Consider the following 20,254-nt stretch of genomic DNA (forward strand, 5'->3'; position numbering starts at 1 on the left):
CTCGATGGGGGTCCATCTCGTAAGGGGGTGTCGAGAGGCATCTTCCTCGTAAGGGGGTGTCGAGAGGCAGGAGACCTTTTCTCCATTAACACTAGTGACAGGACCCGTGGGAACGGGGTTAAGCTGAGGCAGGGGAAATTTAGGCTGGATGTCAGGAGGGGGTTCTTCACAGAGAGGGTGGTTGCACACTGGAACAGGCTCCCCAGGGAAGTGATCACTGCACCGAGCCTATCTGAATTTAAGAAGAGATTGGACTGTGCACTTAGGCACATGGTCTGAACTTTTGGGTAGACCTGTGCGGTGTCAAGAGTTGGACTTGATGATCCTTAAGGGTCCCTTCCAACTCAGGATATTCTATGATTCTATGATTCTATGGGTAAGGTATTCGGTGGATGATAGCACCCAAAGAGGTACAGTCAATGGCTCAGTGTCCAAGTGGAGATCAGAAGTGAGTGTTGTTCCTTAGGGTTCAGTACTGGGACCAGCACTGTTTAACATCTTTGTCAGTGACATGGACAGTGGAAACAAGTGCACCCTCAGCAAATTTGTTGATGACACCAAGCTGTGTGCTGCGGTCAACGTGCTGGAGGGAAGGGATGCCATCCAGAAGGACCTGGACAGATTTGAGAGGTGGGCCTGTGTGAACCTCATGGGGTTCAACAAGACCAAGTGCAAGGTCCTGCATCTGGGCTTGGGCAATCCCAAGCCCAAATACAGGCTGGGTGGAGAATGGATTGAGGAGAAGGCCCTGGGGGTGCTGGCTGGTAAGAAGTTCAACATGAGCTGGCAACCCAGAAAGCCAACCTTATCCTGGGCTGCATCAAAAGAAGCGAGGCCAGCAGGGTGTGGGAGGGGATTGTCCCCCTCTGCTCTGTTCTTGTGAGATCCCACCTGGAGCCCTGCATTCAGCTCTGGGGCCCCCAGCACAAGAAAGACATGGACCTGTTAGAAACAGTCCAGTGGAGGGCCGGGGGGGTCATCAAAGGACTGGAGCACTTTGCGTAGGAGGGAGCTGGGAGGGAGTTGGGGTTGTTCAGCCTGGAGAAGAGAAAGCTCCAGGGAGAGCTTAACAGTGGCCTTACAGTACCTAAAGAGGGCCTACAGGAAAGTTGGGGAGGGAATCTTTGTCAGGGGGTGAAGTGACAGGACAAGGAGTAATAGTTTTAAAATAAAATAGGGTAGATTTAGATTAGATATTTTGGAAGAAATTATTTCCTCAAAGGGTGGTGAGGTACTGGAACAGTGTTTCAGTCCAGGTTGGATGGGGATTTGAGCATTCTGATTCAAGGCAAGGTGTCCCTGCCAATGGCAGGGGATTGGAATTTGATGATCTTTAAGGTCTTTTCTAACACAAATAATTCTATGATATGATTCTGTATAAGCACTGTTTCCTTTTTGGCCATAATGGGATATTGTGTGTAACATGTACCACAACAAATATTGCAGCAGAAATACCTGGAGCAAAACCTGAACAAGATCTGACATATGAGCATCTTGAGTTCAGAATTTTGCAATAAGCCTTTGCATTAATTTCCAAATGGAAAGCAAGCAAGTGGATCACTCCCCGCCGAAAGACAAGAGTCCCAGATTTCAAGGAGGTAGAATTTCTGAGGTTTATCTTTTTCTAGGAACTTGCAGTTGATGTCTTTACTAGTGTGTATTAAGACAGCACAGCTCATTTAAACTCTCACCTGCAAAACAGGAGATTAGATTCAGTGGTCTCTAAAGTCTCATCCAGGTCCTTGTTCTCCTTTGTTTAATTTAATATAGTGTTATGAAAGGAGCTCCTAGCTGGTGATGATTCATGTCACTCAAAGCCTTTTTTTTACAAGATGAGCTATACTCAAAATCATTTGAAAAAAATCTGTATCATGGTGCCACAGGCTCTGAGATAAACTGCTTGAAACAGAAAAGGAGGCCTCCCTCAGCCTTAATAACTGCATTTGGTTATGAATGCTTAATTATAGCTTTAATGCTGTGTTTAACCATCACAGTTTGGGGACAAGTGTATAAGTATAAATAAACTAATCTGAATTAGGAACAAACTCGGCTTCAGAGCTATTGATGCACTGCCTTTGGGAACATGGTCCAGATAGAGCTTAGTTCAACTCTTAGTGTGCTCCCAAATATAGACCCATGGAACCTTCTTGGTACCTGAGCTACCAATTTCTCCCTTACCATAATGTGTAAAGACAGTTCAGGGTCCAACTGCCTATAAATCCTACGGACCCCTGTGGCATGCAGAGTTTGGGCCATATGAGAAACATAGGCCCAAACATTTGGATATTTGATGTGGATTTCAGGAATAGCCTTCACCTTCATCAAAGCTTCTGTGCTTTGATTTTAGGAAAGATGGGAAGTCTTGGCAGATGCTTGCTCATTTGCATTTATGTCAATTTAGCAGCAAAAAAGACCTTGGGAAAATGCCTCTGTTTAGATGGGGTCAACTTTGTACTTTTAATTTGCAGAAATGAGGATCATTTTGTCTTTTGAGAGTAGGGTAGAAGGAGGAATGAGAGTAAGCATGTTTATAATGAAGGTACATAGCCAACAGAATTTAAACCACTGTGAAATAATACAGAAATTGTATCTAGCATTTCCTCAAGTCAGCATACAAAATCTGTACCAGTGAAACATGGGCTTCAGCAATATGAAGCATGATTTCCTAGAGTGAATGAGCTAATGTAGAACATGACATCTACATCCTGTGTTAAAACTGATTTACGCAAATTTACCCATCTCTGATTACATCATCTTCCCACCTTCCAACCAACGCCTATCTATTTATTCATCTGTCTGACATTGCCACGGGCTGAGCAGTGTCTACACTCTAGATGACAGGACCGTTGTGGAGGCTCTTTCCTCTGGTGTCTACTACAGTAGCTTTTGTTTGCCTAGTACAGGAGTGCTTGTTTAGCATTCCTGGCTGCGACTGAAAATAGAAACATTCTCACAGTATCTCTAACAGCAGTTAGGAATCCTGAACAGTAGTAGGATTTAGTTTTGGGCAGCCACTGAACAGAACACTTTATGCCCTGACAAGTTACCATGTGGTGGTGCAGAGATTCAAGTGGGGGGAATAAAAGGAACAGAGGCTGTGAACATCTGTTAGGTCAGTATGTAAGCAACAAAGACTAGTGCTGTTTTTTCACTGCTGTTGAACACTGGTTGAGAGATACAGTTGTGTTTTTCACAGAACAAATTCATCATATGATTCATTCTCCCCTCTTGGATCACACTGTCATGAGTGTGCCAGGCAGCTCTGTGACAAGAAATAAATCATTATTTCCTTACTATGACCAGGGCTGAAGGATCAGTCTGTGATACTTAGGAAGCTAGCATTGCAGGACCTACATTTTTGTGAAAGTGCATTATTACTAACTGTGCCTGCTTCATTTCAGGTAAAAGGTGAAATTTCCTCCTGTCATTTCTGGATCATGATAATATTTACCCATTCATTGGTGTCAAGAACAGAGTTCCAGAAGAAAGTGTTTTGGTTTTTTGTTTGTTTGCTTTAAATATGGATAGCCCGCTATCTCTTGATTTTGTGTGTTTTACTAGTCCCATCTGAAAACTAATCTAACTTCTCCAGTCTAAAATTTTTTTTTTTTTTTTTTTGTTTTTTTTTTTTTTTTTTTTGATGAATTCCTAAGAGGTTACTTTGGTTCAGCTTCATGTAGGTACTTTAAAAAGGATCCAGTTCTTCAGCCAGAATAAGCTTCCATCTTATTTGAAGAGGTTGAGATGACTTTTTAAATCTCCTTTCCTTCTCTCTGCACTTCTCTCAGAATGAAGCTGAAGGAGCTGTAGAAGCTCCTTCAGGAAAAAATCTCACAGCATTTTAGGGGGCCCTTTGGGTAGTGTGCAAGGCAAATATCTGACACCATAACTATCTGCATTTGCCAAAATTTAGGTAGAGTTTCCAAGAAGTAGAACACAAAAGCAATGAAAGCTCACTGTGTTTTGAAACAGCAATCTCTTTGATGGTCAGGAAAGAAGAAGAAGAAAAAAATCTTCCAGTCTTCCTATTCACAATAATTTTGCAGTGAACTGGAGCTAAAATCATGGGTCAAATGATAGGTGTCTGATCCAAGGATACAGCTCCATGACTCACACAACCAATTAGACTTTGAACTCACCCAGAATCAAATAAAATTAGTAATCTGGTAGTAAGTAAATGGTTTTTTTCCTTCTCTCCAGTTCTTCCCTTGACACTGAAAAGCCCTTCTTTAAGACATCTGGCAGATAAATCTGAGTTACAAAGCTACGCTGAACCTATATGATAGGAGGCAGATGGTTTCCTTAGCAACTTTGAAGCAAATTTTAGAGCAATTTCTCCCCACTCTGGTTTATTCCAGTATAACATTCAGCACCTGCTGGCAGGAAAACAGTATTAGTGGCCATTTGAATTGGCTAGTTATGGTCAGAAGATAAAACACAGGAGTCCTGAACTGACTTCTTTAGGGAATGAGCTCATACATTGAGGTACCCCAGACATAACCCTGAAAATTCCCTCATCTCCAGTTCTTTGATATTCTCTGATGAAGTGGTGCCAGGACTGAAGGTCTGCCAAACTCCTCTGTTGTTTCCCCAGTTGTATCTGTAGTGGAAGTTGCTTCTAGACAGAATTTTGTGGGTTTGGTCACCTACTTCCTAAAAGTCAAAAAGATTTTAAACATAGCAAAAAGTTCACCAATTTCTGTTCAAATTAAAGTAAGCCTATTTAATAACATTTCAGTGAAGACATCAAGTCAAATGAGACAATCAAATCTTTCTCTGAAACCTTTAGAGGTAAACTGGAAGAATCACTTGAACTTCAAGGAGCTTTTAGGGAAGCCTGGGATTTCAAAATTGGCTGTACAACCTGGATATAAAACTTGCCATGTCTTTTTTGTAGATGTTCAGAGGAAAAATCTGGAAGTATAGCTACTACATGAGTCTTATATTAGCCTGATTTAAGCATATTATTAAAACCACTTTCTCAGACATTAATTTGTAAAATAGCAGAAAATGATTCTTGTCAGGATGTTTGAAAAGGTCAGAGAACAATGCAATATAAATACTGTATACATAAAAGGCATGAGGTACATTTATGCTTGTTGATATAAATGAGATGAGCAAGGAACTCTTCCTATTGAAATTCCCTGCACATTGCTGCATTTATTATTATTAAAATTATTTCTGAAGCCATAAAATCCTTACAAAAGACACTTATAAAACATAAAAAACTTTATTTCTTGAAAGAAAGACAAATAAACATGATCATGAACATCCATTTTAGTTAAAATTTTCAATTAACAATAATTAAGTATGCATAATAGAATTTATGTTAGAAACATAATAACATTCAAACGAGATTTATACTTTCCATTTTTACTTGATTAAAGAGTGTAAACCTGTGTAGTGTCAAGCTCTCCTATTTACATTCAAGAGAGAAATAAAGTCTGCATGATCAAGCATAGGAAATTATACCAATAGACAAAGCTCTGCCCTGTACATAAAGTAACTTCATAAAGAACTCCCACTGCAGAAAATCTTTTCTAAATTCTGTAAGATATTCATTTTGATTTTTGGTGGTTTTCTTCAGGATTTCTCTCTGTCTGCTAACGAGAATTTGACAGAAATGCATTGGAATAAAAAAATATATATATATATATAATGCTGTCAGGTCTGGGTACTGAGCTAAGCTAAAAATGTGTTATGAGGTGCTAAAGATAGGAGTTTTTCTGCCTTTGAAAGCACAAGCAAAGATCACTGAAAATCCTGGGTGCCATATGCCAACAGCTGGATATCTAAGTGACATATCCAAACATATGCACACATGTGGCTCTGAAATTTTAATTAGTCTGCTCCAGAGAACACTCTCACTTGGAAGATTTATGGAACAAAAGCAAAGCTGTGATGCATGCTTGGATCTGACTGTTTAGTCTAACGTGACATTTAGAGCTCCCTCTGCTTTTCTTACCTACATATTTTGATTTATCTACACAGTGAAAAAAATATGTACAAATAGTTCACATCTCTGTTAGCTTAATGCTACTGAGGAAATAGGGTGAGAAACCAGTTCTAGTACAAACTCTTTAGTGGAAACCTACCTATATTAGCTACTCATGTTTTGATACACTTTGTAGAAAATTTAATTTAATTGTTCTCTTTTACATAGGAAAATACTATATTAGAATGCAGATATAAGGCAGTATGTATTTTCTAAGAATATAAGAAAATTTGCCAGCAATGGAGGTACAGAAGGAAATTATTAATTAGGAGGTTAGTAGGTAGTTAGATATTTTCCCTTGAGGGAGAATATGAAAAAAAGTTGGACGGGGAAAAGGTACAAATTCCTAATGACCACCTATTTCTTTATTAATAAGTGAACTCTTGCAGAGGCAACATAAAATTCTCTGGCTACATATCTGGGTCTTTTTAAAGGGTCAGTACTGTGTCCTTCTCTGGGATAACAGTCCCCTTATCTTATTTGTTTCCTTTTCTTCAGCCCTGCCATTTTACTTCTCTAATATTCCATTTCTACTAAAACACATATTCTGACACTCACTTGGACTAATTTACAGTGGTATAATTTACACTACTTCTGAATGTTGACCCTACAGTTGACAGTATAAAACCATTGTTTTTTGCTGCCATCAAAAGCTGAAACAAGTGTCCAGAGCAGAGCACAAACTTCTGCAGAGGAAAGGATGATTCCCCGGGCTATGCTTGCAGCTAGTCAGTCCGGTCTGTGGAGGAGTCGAACATCTCACTGGGCAACCATGCTATGAAAAACCTCAGAGACTACTTAGAAGTATTATTTATTCAGGGGGTTGTTTCCTACTCTCACTTATTCAGGGGGTTGTTTCCTATTCTCACTGACATCTGAGCAGCACCAGTAACATTAGCAGTATTTGAATCCCTGCAGCAGACAGACATGGAGCTACTCCTGGCATTTAACAGCATGCCAAGTACCTACATGTGAAACATGGTTAATCGCTACCGACAGCACATTCACACTTGGGTACACCATCAAGATCAAGCTAGCTGTGGTGAAATGTTAATATGCTGGTGTCACTGGGAAATGTACACATGTCCTCAAAGGCTGTGTCTGAACTGTGAGTACACTGCAGTGGTGGTGCCACCACTCATGCAAAGGGGGTGACATACATGTGCCCCACCAGTACCTCTCTGCCTGATAGGGCATATCTAGGTATCACAGTGACATGAAAGCAGGATGTCATCAAAGCATACAATCATAGCTGGAGCTGGGAAATGCTCCAGGTCAACTCTTAGGTTAGTTAGCCACTGTTAAACCATGCCTGAAGGCAAAAGGCAAAACTAGGATGAATTTTTGGGAGCAAGTTTGTCCCTGAGTTTAAAACTTTTCTTCCCACCCCCACCCCCCTAAAAAAAAAAAAAAAAAAAAAAAAAAAAGAGCTCTCCTTCGAGCTTATAAAGCTTATAAAGATTTTGGATGTTGTCAAGAGCTAAGTCTAGGCTAGGAAGTAGTGTGGCTTACTGGGGACCATTTAGAGAAGCAAACAGATTTGAGAACCCAAAGTCTGCACTATGTGCAGGAAGTTTTACTTGGTCTAACTAACTCTGATTCTGTTCTGTGGGTTCATGGCTCACTGGTGGATGGAACACCAAGGTGAGTTCCTCTTCTGGTTCAGCTTCATCAGGAGGAGCTCTTGGTATGCTCTGAGGCCATTCCACAAGGCAAACCAAAACATATTAATTGGGAACAAGACGGTATTTGCTTTCAGAGTGCAATCCTAGTACAAAATGCAATGCTACTGTAGGCATATTCAAAGGTAGATGGTGTTTCAGAGCAGCCCTTTCTTGATGTCCTACTTACTTACTAAGGTAACTTAGAGGTGATTAATTTTCAGCAGGTGAATTAACAAACATTCTGGGACTATCAGATCTCTTTAAAGCATTTCTGGTGAGACAGTTAACTGTGTATTGTATTTAAAATGATCAGTCACACATGACAACCATGACTGCAACCTAAGATAAATGTAGATATAGGTGAGAAAACAGTCATTCCTCTTTTTTTTTTTCTTTTCCAAGGTAGTACTGCTCACCAGCAATAGTCTGTGCAGCTTTCTAGTCAGAATAATATTCTTCAGGACAATAGAGAGTATATTTTCAATGCTATAAGCCAATGCAAACTTAAGACTTAAAGAAGTCTTGAAAATAAGCTCAAAAGCTATAATAAATCAGAGGCAAGAAGGCTGGATATTAACAAGCTGCCCAAGCATAAAGTAAACAACAGAAAAAAAATATCTACAGCTGGTTCTTGTGAGGAAAACTAATAAGATGGTCAATCCTTGCAGGGCAGTATTTGCTAGCTAAAAGGAAGTGTTGCACATTTCATCTGGCTGGTAGACTGCTCCTAAGCTGGGAACCATCAGAAGTTGAGAAGTTGAGAGGAATGTCCCTTATATTCATATGGCTGTTGGGGTGCCATAACTACTGCCACTTCTGTGGACATACCTGTTATTCTGCTGAACACTGGGGTCAGAAGAGGTGGTTGTTTCATGATGAAGAAGAAAGGGAACCAGGGACAAGCTGGTGAATTTGGAAGAATTTTCCCTGCTCTGCTGTATTGATCTTTTCCTTTTACTCATACTTGGGTTTCATCTGTTGTTAATGTAAAATTTTCATCCGATGGACATTTTTTTTGTATGATCCTATTTACTTCTTGGGTCCTCTGGCTGTCCCCAGAGAGCAGAGCTCAGTGCCTCCCCCTTCACTCCCCTCGTGAAGGAGCTGCAGGCCGCCATGAGGCCTCCCCTCAGCCTGCTCTGTTCTGGGCTGAACAAACCAAGGAACCTCAACCACTCCTCATACATCTTCCTCTCTAGACCTTTCACCATATTCATAGATCTCCTTTGGATACTCTTTAATAGTTGTATGTCTTTCTTTTATTGTGGTATGCAAAACTGCACATGGTATTTCAGGTGAGGCTGTCTTCAAGAATGGCAAGAAGGCCAGTCATCCTTACCTCAAATCCTGGGAGGGTGATGGAACAAATCCTCCTAGAAGCTGCTTCCAAACATAAGGACTAGATTTTTTTTTCAGAGTAGTCAGCAAGGATTTAAAAAAGGAGAATATTGCGTAACTATCCTGACAGCCTGTCATGGTTCTGCTCCAGTGGGCAGTCGAGCTCCACCACAGCCGCTCTCTCACTCCCCCTCCTCAAAGAGGAATGGGGAGAAAATATGTGAAAAGGGCTCAAGGATTGAGATAAGGACGAGAAAATCACGCAATAATTATTGTAACGGGCAAAACAGACTCGGCATAAGGAGATAGTAAGATTTATTGCCTACAACTAACAAGCGAGAGAAGTGAGAAAACAAAGGAAAAAAAAAAACAAAAGCACTTTCCCCCCATCCACCCTCTTCCACCTCCTCCCCCCGAGCGGCGCAGGGGAACAGGGGAATGGGGGTTATGGTCAGTCTACAGCACTTCTTCTCTGCCGCTCCTTCTCAGTCACTCTCGTCCCCTGTGCTGTGGGATCCCACCCACGGGATGCAGTCCTTGATGAACTGATCCGACATGGGCTTCCCACAGGCAGCAGCTCTTTCAGAACTGCTCCGGTTATGGGTCCGTACCACGGGGTCCATCCCTCAGGAGAAAACTGCTCCAACCTGGCTCCCCTACGGGCAGCAGCTCCTGCCGGGTCACCTCCTCCTGTGTGGTCTCCTCTCCACGGGCTACAGGTCCGGCCCGGAATCTGCTCCAGCAGGGGTCTTCCACAGGTGGCAGCCTCTGTCAGTGCAGGGCCACCTGCTCCACCGTGGTCTCCTCCACGGGCTGCAGCGTGGAACCCTGATCCACTGTGGCACTCCATGGGCTGCAGGGGGACATCCTGCTTCACCATGGTCCTCACCACAGGCCGCAGGGGACTTCTGCTCCGGCGCCTGGAGCACCTCTCCCCCTCCTTCTACACTGACCTTGGCACCTGCAGGCTGTTTCTCACTCCCAGCTGCTGTCTGGCGCAGCGTTTTTTCCCTGTCTTAAATATGCTCTCACAGAGGCGCAAAACAACATCGCTTATTGGCTCAGATCTGGAAAACAATGGGGCCCTTCCCAAACATGGGGCAGCTTTTAGATCTTTCTCACAGAAACCACCCCCATGGCTCCCTGCTACCAAAACCTTGCCACGTAAACCCACTACACAGCCTTCTGTGATGAGACAACTGGCATCGAGGATGAAGAGAAAGCAATGGATGCTGTATATCTTGACTTTAGCAAAGCTTTTGACTCTTGCATAACATCTTCATAGACAAACTTCGCGGACTACAAAGCTGGGAGGAGTGAATGATACACCAGATGGGTGTGCTGCCTTTCAGACAGACTTGAACAGGATGGAGAAATGGGCTGACAGAAACCTCATGTAGCTCAATAAAGGGAAATACTAACTTCTGCCTCTGTGGAGGAATAACCCTATGCACCAGAACAGGCGGGTACCGACTGGATCAAAAGAAGCTTTGTAGAGAATGACCTGTGGGTCTGGGTGAATACCAAGTTGACCATGAGCCAAGTGAAGGATAATATTTCCCTTCTGCTCAGCCCTGGTGAAGCTACACCTGCAGTGCTTGGTCCAGTGCTGTGCTGCCCAGTGCAAGAGAGACGTGGACATACTGGAGTTACTGTGATGGGCTATTAAGATGTCTGGGGTCTTGGAGCATCTATCCTGTGAGGAGAAGCTGATAGAACTGGGACTGTTCAGTCTGGGGAAGAGACAGCTCAGGGAAATACTGTCAGTTTGACTAGATGACCTCTAGATTTTTCTCCCAACTATTCTGTGTTTCTATGTGACTATGTTTACATGTGGGATAGACTACACACACTTATTTTTGCATATGATGTATGTTTCTACTTGGCATAGTATACTTATCAGTGAAAATTCTGTGTCCAGTTTGGGTGTTCATATTGTTCATATTTTAAAGGATAATGTAGAAGGATACCCAGAATATGTGCAAACCATAAAGACAGACATGTTGTTTTCTAATGATTTCTCTGTGACAAGTGTATGTGACTATTGGTCTTTGCTATTCCATGCTCTATCAAAGGATACTAGATAAAGGAGATATGCCACATATCCTCAACACAAGAGTTATATGTGGACACTAGACATATACAGATTTACAACACACAGATGGCTTCGGTGTCTGGATGTCCTAGTGTTTGTCTGGCGAGCTGTCAGTGGAAGGGAGCCCAGCCAAATACTGTCATCCTTCTTCCTTCTCCCCACTAACCCAAAGAGATGTTTCACTGTCAGGAACAGGTTGAAGGGTCATAAACTCTGGCCTTGCCTGCTGATGCAGATTTTTTTCAAAAAGGCATGCTGTAGAGATGTCCTATCATTTCCAAATATCTATCTCCAAAGTGTTCCTTAGAGTCCAAATCTGCCCAGTTTGTGTTGCCGGAGCAGTAAAATGAAATTTACATGCAGAAGTAATTCCTCCTGTCTGCAATTTCCAAATGAAGTCTTGGACAATGTCAGAGATTAAAGAAACTTTAGTGTCTTCTTCTTGAACTGAGGAACTACCTTCCTGATTGAGAGCTCTAACAGACTTTCTGGGTCAGGCAGAGGGACAGAAATAGTCCATTTATAATACGTTATGCCTGTGCCATTGTGATGGGTGTTCTGGTGGTCATTCAAGTGAAGTCTATTAACCAATTTCTAGTTTACTTTTAGAACTAATGATAAAAGCATTTTGATGATTATTTCCCACTAGACCTTTTAAGCCAAACGGATGCCTGGATATGGAGACAGACTAAATAGGCTTTGGTATTACTTTGTCAGACTTCAGTGGCATGTAATATGTTAGATTGTAAAGGGACATGGCCATTCCTTGCCCTTCTATGTTTCCAGTCATGATTCATACACCAAAGAGAAAAGGTGGTAGGGTGGTGTAAGAACTGTTCTGTTGTTTGTACACTGTCCATGGGAGATCAGGGGGAGTCCTTGGAAAGAAGGAGGAGGATTATTTTTGTTTGTTTGTTTGTTTGTTTTTGTTGTTGTTTGTCTGTTGTTTTTTGTTTGTTTGTTTGTTTGTTTGTTTTTGTGTGTGTGTGTATGTGTTTTGTTTGTTATTGGTTTTTTGTTTGATTTTGTTTTGTTTTCAAATTGCACTGAGGCTTATAACAACTCTGTTGCAATATTTCTGAGAAAAAGTATGTACCTACATTGATATTCCTAAACACAAGTGGCAATTGTAATACTTTTGTGTCATCTATACAAGACTGGTTATATATGAATTCAGATGGAGCAAAACCAACTTAATCATAAGGAACACTTCAAACCACAGTTAAATCAGGGCTGTAAATTTGTAGATTCAGACTTTCCATCTGAATACTGGAACTATCAGTCTTGATTAGGTGTATTTTACACAGCTGATGTAATCTCAGCCAAGGAGATATAGATGTGTGCCTTCAAGACCTGAATTCAAGCCCTTGGATAGAGGAAATAGCCCTACCCTCCTGATGTGAGGGAGATCCTCAAATTAGGTCTTACACGAGCAAGCTAGACTAGCAGTGTGCAAGAATGGGAGTGAGCTGACCACTAATGTGCTAGATCAGAGTGGGATATCTGTGACCAGGACATCACCAGCATGGTGTCTATCTTTCCTACTTGTACACAATACAAAGACAGACTGCAGCTTTTGCACTTATCCTGGCAGTTGCTCATTAGCAGCTGAGTCCACTATTCAATTTTTTGACACCTGAGCTTAGAAAAGAGTGACTCTTTCATTATATAGCATTTATTCAGAATTAATCTGGTACAGGAAATTCAAAGTTTTTTATACCCCCTTGTAGATTCCTGAATACACTGATAACACAGGGTATGGATGATTTTCCAAAATTATTCTGTTAACATTAGTAACTTAAATTTTGCCTGTATGTCATTTTGATGCTTGAAGATATCACTACATGTCTGTAGTCAAGAAAAAAGATATTCTTACAAGGAGCAGCTTGTCTCCAACGAATTGAGAACCCACAGAACTACCTGCAGCTTCTTTTTGTGGAGAAGTGAACAAAAAGGTCTGCAGACATAGCTGAACTGTAAAAGTACAAAGAATGCATTTTAAAGGCTTGTATGTAGTTTTTGTCTGATTAAGAATTCTTTTGAAAGTTTGAAATATTTTTTTTTGTGTGTGTGATTAAGCCAGTTCCAGACATGACATAATGCTTTTGTTAGCTTCAGCAACCCATTTCTTAATTTTCAATTAAATTGTCACCCTAAATTAGTGATAATCTAAGAGTCACTAAAACGATGGAGGTGTATTCATATGTTTCTGAAGACCATGTCTTTCAGTTTGAGACGCATTTTTCTGCATCTCAATGGACAGAGACAGATGGGACTTTTTGTAGAAACTAAACCTTTCACCAGGTCACCAAATGGAAAGCAGAACACAGTATTTTTATGAATATTATGAAGCTTTTTATTTGAATTTTTTTTTTTTTTTTCATGTATTTCATTTATAATGAAGAATTTTATGAAGCAGGAAGGCAAGTCTTAAGATCACTTTTTCAAGGACTGGAAAGGTCTATTGGACAGCTGGGACCTGACAAGGTGTGAGGTCTTTGACTTCCTCTGACAAATATGAAATAAATTGCTGGATTGACAAAATTTACTATTCTTGCCCTGATTATAAGGTCATTACTTACACCAAGTTGCATTTTACTATTGACATATCCTGAACAGGATGAGCACAGAGTTCCTACTCACTACAAGTGCTGGGAGCTGTATCTAGTCCTTGGGTGTTGAACAATAAATTTATATCAATATCATCATAAAATATTTTGTAGGATATTTCCACAGAGAAGGTAAAATGTCTATGCCTTTCTTTCTTAGAATACAATAAAAATACAAGATAAGATACTATATATAGGCTTTTCTTAGTTTCTAAGTAAAGGTCCTTTAAACATTTTGATATCCAGTCTTAAAATATATTAAAAACAGGGCTGGGCAAGGCTCTTATATCTTACTGAGATGGAGATAAATCAGAATGACTTCTAAAAGAGAAGCTACTCCAAGAGAGTCTGTTGAGAACAAATGCTTTGTGGCTTTATTTTGCCAGAAGTCTGGGGTACACCAATAAAAATTGCTAAAAGTCACACTTCATTTGAACACAGAAAAGAGAAAGATCAAATGTCTTGAAAAAGATTCTAAAGGAAATTAAACAGTCATGGAGAACTACAGCGCAGTCACAGATCAGAATCTGTCTACAGAGAGAGAAAAAAAAAAAAAAAAAAAAAAAAAAACAGAAATGGGTGGCTAACTGCCAAGACTGGTGATTGACAGCATGATAGCAAACAAAATTCAGCCTTGGCACTTTGTTGGAGTGTGTAAACTGAAAAGATCATGCACATTGCAAAGCTCTAGATGAACTGATTTGTTGTAGCTATAAATATGCATATAGTTTTATACTTGTATATACATATACACACACTTCTATGTTTTAGCTTCCTATCTAACACAGTACTCTTGAGTTTTCATGATGCTGTTGCTCCATCCAAAGACCAGACTCAATGCTGAATGATGTTATTGCTTTTGTTTTGTTTCTCTTTACTACAGAGGTCTTCCTTCTAATAGAGGTCTCAGACCCATCTATAATTATTTCTACCCTGAATGCCAAGGCATGAGGAGAAGGTGACAGTCATCCAAACCAGAATGTATATATTTGTCTACCTTTTCTGGAGGTTTGGAGGTTCATTAAATAGGTTAGAAACAGGAAGTAATATTATTTCACAGTTCTGCACTTCCATTAGCTGTAAATACAAAACTTCTTACAAAATTAGCTTTGCCATTCACAGGTTTTTAACGTCAATGACCATGAAAACAAAATGCACTGGATATTACCTATCTTCTTTGATGTAACTGGCATGAACACACAGGGGCTACATTAAAAATCATCACAAGAACTGCATGTTTGCACAAAACCAGAGCTTCAGTCAGTGCTTCTTATAAACACTCAGAAATATCAGCGCAAAAACTAACTCTATTGTATTCACAAATGGGAAAATGACCACATTTTGTACTGTGCAGGGAAATCTCAATGTGATTGTGAAAGATATTTGAAATATGACCACACCAAGATACTGATGGAGTCTTTGTCTCTTACCAAAATTACTGACTTAGGAGGAGAAGCATTCAGTGAATGATATAAAACAAGTGCTGCATAATTGCACCTGGAAGAAAGGTGTAGCCCTAATATTGAGATGATTTCAGTAATCTGTTTGATTTTTTTTCCTGTTTGCTGAGGTCACTCACCAGCTGCTTGAACTAATTGGTTGTGTGGCTTTACAATTCAGCTTGTTTCTCAGCTAAGGAGGAAAAAGTATCTTTTAAAGTTACCAGAGCAACCAACTCTGAATTACAAAACGTTGTCTAGGCAAGATAGATAGTCCTTATTTATATTCTTTCTATATTTATAAAACAACATATCTTCTAAAATGTGGAGTTATTTTCTCTTATTAATTATGTGTAATTTTGAATTTACTTTAACTAGCATAAAAAAGAGGATAAGTGAGACTGTTGGCACAAAAAGAAGCAGGGTCCAGAATATCCAAACATACATTCTGTGGAAGGGGTGGGACTGCAGTTTACATTAATTAAAAACATATCTATGTCTGCCTTGCCAGACAGGCCTGATCTCCCCTCTCATGGCTCACCCTGTCTGAATAATGCTCTTTTCAGTCTTGAGATTCTTCCCAGAGATTCATCACTTTTACTGTGCAGCCCCTCCACCAATGCATCCTTGTCCTTTCCCACCACCCTAAATGTGTCCCAGTCCCTCAAACACCTCATGGTTCTTATTCAGATCCCATTTCCCTGTCCCATCCCCTTTCTCAGACAGCTCTGAATGCTCCCCTCTCCCAATATGTGAAATCTTTCTCCTGGTCCTTTTTCCTTCTCTTCTTCCTACAGCAAAACAACTCACTTTTCCCTTCTTCCCACCTCACTCATTCAGATGAGCTGTCCTTGCCCCACAATGTCCTTGGGGTTGAGATGAGAGTTAAAATCCAAAAATCAGTTGGATTTTTGGCCATTCATTTTGATCTTATCTCTCCTTTCATTATTCTACTCTTTTCTCTCCTCCCAGTCTAGCTTTTATTTCTCCTGCAAGCCTGTGGCCTAAAAAAGGACACATTCTTCCCATCCAAACTTCCCAGAGAGTTTCAGTGAGAAGGAGAATCTGAAGATGCGTGTCCATTTAAATGTGGTGGTGAGAAGACAAGATAAAGAAAACAAAACAAAAACATCAAAAAGGTAGTCCGTCTCTTTCCTTCCTTCCTTCCTTCCTTCCTTCCTTCCTTCCTTCCTTCCTTCCTTCCTTCCTTCCTTCCTTCCTTCCTTCCTTCCTTCCTTCCTTCCTTCCTTCCTTCCTTCCTTCTTTCTTTCTCTCTTTCTTTCTCTCTTTCTTTCTTTCTTTCTTTCTTTCTTTCTTTCTTTCTTTCTTTCTTTCTTTCTTTCTTTCTTTCTTTCTCTCCCTCTCCCTCTCCCTCTCCCTCTCCCTCTCCCTCTCCCTCTCCCTCTCCCTCTCCCTCTCCCTCTCCCTCTCCCTCTCCCTCTCCCTCTCCCTCTCCCTCTCCCTCTCCCTCTCCCTCTCTCTCTCCCCCTCTCTCTCTCTCTCTCTCTCTTTCTCTTTCTCTTTCTCTTTCTCTTTCTCTTTCTCTTTCTCTTTCTCTTTCTCTTTCTCTTTCTCTTTCTCTTTCTCTTTCTCTTTCTCTTTCTCTTTCTCTTTCTCTTTCTCTCTTTAATCAGCTTTGAATGATATTTCCATTGAAAGGGAAAAAGTTTCATAAAATGGAGCAAAGTTTATAACTTAACCTGTTTAAAACTATCACAAATTAACAGCATCCAAGTCTGGCTGGGGTGAATGTTCATCTTCACTTAAAAAAAAATAATTACAGTCTTGTGGTACAGAAGTCATAGACAGTAAATAGGAGAGGACAGTTAGTCTAATGAGTGTTTGTTTTTGTTTTGTTTTGTTTTTGTCTTAAATATGCATGCGGCTTTATACTGTTTTTCATGCTAGATATTCCTTGCCTTTTAGAGCAGAAGGCTGAAAAACAGAAACTAGATAATTGGTGATGTTACGCTAGAGCAGCAAGGAGAGATGGTGTGATGGCAAGAGCACAAAGGTCCAACAGCAATTGCTTCTTGAATGGAGCAGAAGTAAAGGATGGAGAAAGAACCAGTGCACCAAGGTCTCCTGGGTACCTTGGGAAAGCAGCCTGTCCTCTACAAACTCCTCACTTTGTTCAGATGTCAAATGTGGGTACATCTCTATTCCAGGACATGTACCAGCTAAGCCCTACTGAGCTGTTCCTTCTCATAGCCCTGAAGCATTGTCATGACTAAAGCCTGTCTCCTGACACATTCTGGGCATGAGGAACAAGAAACCAACTCAAATTTATTGACTGCAATAGGTTTTGCATTTGGTCCTGGTAGAGATCCTGGGTCAACATTTTGATGAAGTGATAAGAAGGTGAGGAACAGATTTCATTGAGTTCTCTTTCTGTGTCACCTAGTGCTCACACATGTGAAGGCATACAAGATGTTTCTCCCTCTCATGCTCATAGAAGCTCTGTTATCATAACAAGAGAGATTTTTTTCTGAACAGTGAGGGGCAAACTTCAAAAGCAGAAGCAGGTGTGGTTCAGCAGAGAGGATTTATTAGCAAAAGAGTTGGCTTGGGATCATAGGATAGTTAGGCTGGAAAGGATCTCAGGAGGTCTCTGGTCCAATCTCCTGCTCACAGCAGCATCATGTTTTCAAGCAGGGCTTGGAGATGGAGATGGCACAACCTCCTTCAGCAACCTGCTCCATTGCTTGACTTACTGTGCATACAGGTTTATTTACTGGAGCCTTTGAAAAGAATCCTTTTTTTTGGGTGCAGTGGGGAGATTGGCCACCAAGTGATGTTAATCTCACATGAGAACATGCATAATGGGAATGATAACTCTTGTTTTGTATGTGATCAGCACTTCTGCCATCTGGCGCAATGATGAACACCAGCATTTTTCATGCATCTAAATAATTCCCCACTCCAGGCGGCAAGAATATATTTCCATCTTCAGCTAAACTAAAGAAGAATAGCATTAAATATTAGAAAGTATAAACTTCAACAGAAAGTGTTCTCTGCTTCAGTCCCTTTCACGTTCTTCTGCCATAACTCTGAATCTGAGTTTCTAAGTGAGAGATATCTTCTGAATTTTCCCCTTACATCCCATCCAGACACACTAAAAGGTAATTAAGGCCAATATATTGTGTGTGGTTTTAAGAGGCCTGGTGAAAGATCTTCAAGGGGAAAAAAAATCTAAAATTGGAGTTCAGTAAAAATGAAAACAATGTCAAGGGCTACTAGAAACATTGTTTTTGATAGGAACATCCTTCCAGGGTGGAAGGGACCTTTGGCTGTTGCCTGGTCCAGTCCCCTGGTCAGAACAGGACTGTCTTTACAGGGGTAGATAAGGTTGTTCAGGGCAACATCATGAGTGTGTTGAAATCTCTGGAGCTTCAGCAGGGGTTTGACAGGGGTAATATCTGTGTAATACTTCAGTGGAGAGGGACAGTTGTTACTGCCTTTGATTTGAGTGGTGTCACAGGGCAAGAAAAGGAACATTCTAGTAAAATAGGAAGAGGAGGGAAGAAGGAATGTAGAGAGACAACCTCACTGTCTGAACACCTGGAAAAGCTAAAAGTCAAAGGATGCCTTCTTATCTGCATGAGGGCATGTACAGACATAAGAATTAGGACAGGACAGAAGAAGTTATGGGACTGAAAGGCTCTGTTACATGATGAAGCAACCAACAGAAGTTCCTAGCAAACTTCTTTCTCTGGTTATCCATATCACTGATGTTAAGGTGATCAGACCGTATTTAAGGAACATGAATGACTGCTGTGAACTCAGTTTCTGCTCTTTACTGTGGAAAAGAGTAAGTGAGAACCAACTTGTTTCATCCAAAGTTTGGCAACCTGCAGGTTGCACAGTTTAGCTGCAAAAGGCAGAGGAAAGGAGGAGCCCCAACATCAGAATACTCAGAAGGGCACCATTTGTCATCTGTCCTCGTTCAAGAAATATCTTGCTCTGGAGGCCAGTGCTGAGTATCCTGTAGATCTCTGAAACCCTGTGGAAAAGACCACATGCAGTGAAGGAGCTTTCTGTGGCTCCAGGTATCCTTCAACCTGTTGGTTAAAGGGGACTCTGCAGTGAGGAGACAGCCTGGTCCCTGAGTGCACAACCCATGGAGTGGGTTACGTGAAATAAAAATAATATTTAAGCAACTCACTGCACAGAATAACATGTCACAAAGGCATCTACTATAAATCCCTCAGCTGTAATTTTCATGAAGTCAGCCAAAGAAATATCTTTAGTAACCATCATCTGTCATGGTGACCTGTAGCAAGACATTGGGACATGCTAGTAAGCATGAGACAATTTCTGTGTTAGTCAGGCCTGATCTCCCCGTACTGCCCTGCTCTGGCACTTGCTACCAGAACTAGCTGATATCTGAGATAGTCCAGGGCTACCACATGTGGATGGATGTTTCTGTGTGCTCCATCTTGGGGCAGAACTGCCCTTAAAAAGTAGGGTTGCACCCCAGTGCTTTCAGCACCTGGAAACAGATTTTACACCCTTCCCTCCCGGGACAGTTTTCTCTCAGGGAGGATTTGGTTGTTCTTTCAGATTTAATTTGCTTATTCACACACCTGTTTCCTCTAATTCCTTGCTTTCTCCTGTTAATTCCTGTCTTCAGACAATTTTGCTCTAATTAAACTCAATTATGCCCTCAGTAAAAGGGTTATTTCTTCAAGCTGGTCCTTTTTGGTCCCACTTCAGATCTTACAGGACCTACATTTTCACCCACTCATCCTCCATTAAATGAAATTCACCATGCTTTCAAACAAGTTAGTTGTAGCAAACAAAAAACTCCATAAATTAAATTAAATCACATTAACAAAAAGCACATCTGTTGGAAAACACTGTGGGTTTTTTTTGGGGGGGGACATTAGAAGTACCACATTTAGTTATTCACCTTTGCTGACATTTCATCAGATCAAAATGCACTAACAGCAAGAAGAAAAAAAGATCAAGATAGGATATTTGCTAGAACTTTTATTGTTGTTGTAGCTGCTTTTTGTACTGAGAACAGGAAGTATTAGTTGGTAGCAGTTGCGAAATCTAACTGCAATAAACAATGTAATTGAATGATATAATAACAGTAATAATACTGAATG

The sequence above is a fragment of the Aythya fuligula genome, chromosome 1, assembly GCF_009819795.1.
Source record: "Aythya fuligula isolate bAytFul2 chromosome 1, bAytFul2.pri, whole genome shotgun sequence".
Taxonomy (NCBI): Eukaryota; Metazoa; Chordata; class Aves; order Anseriformes; family Anatidae; genus Aythya; species Aythya fuligula.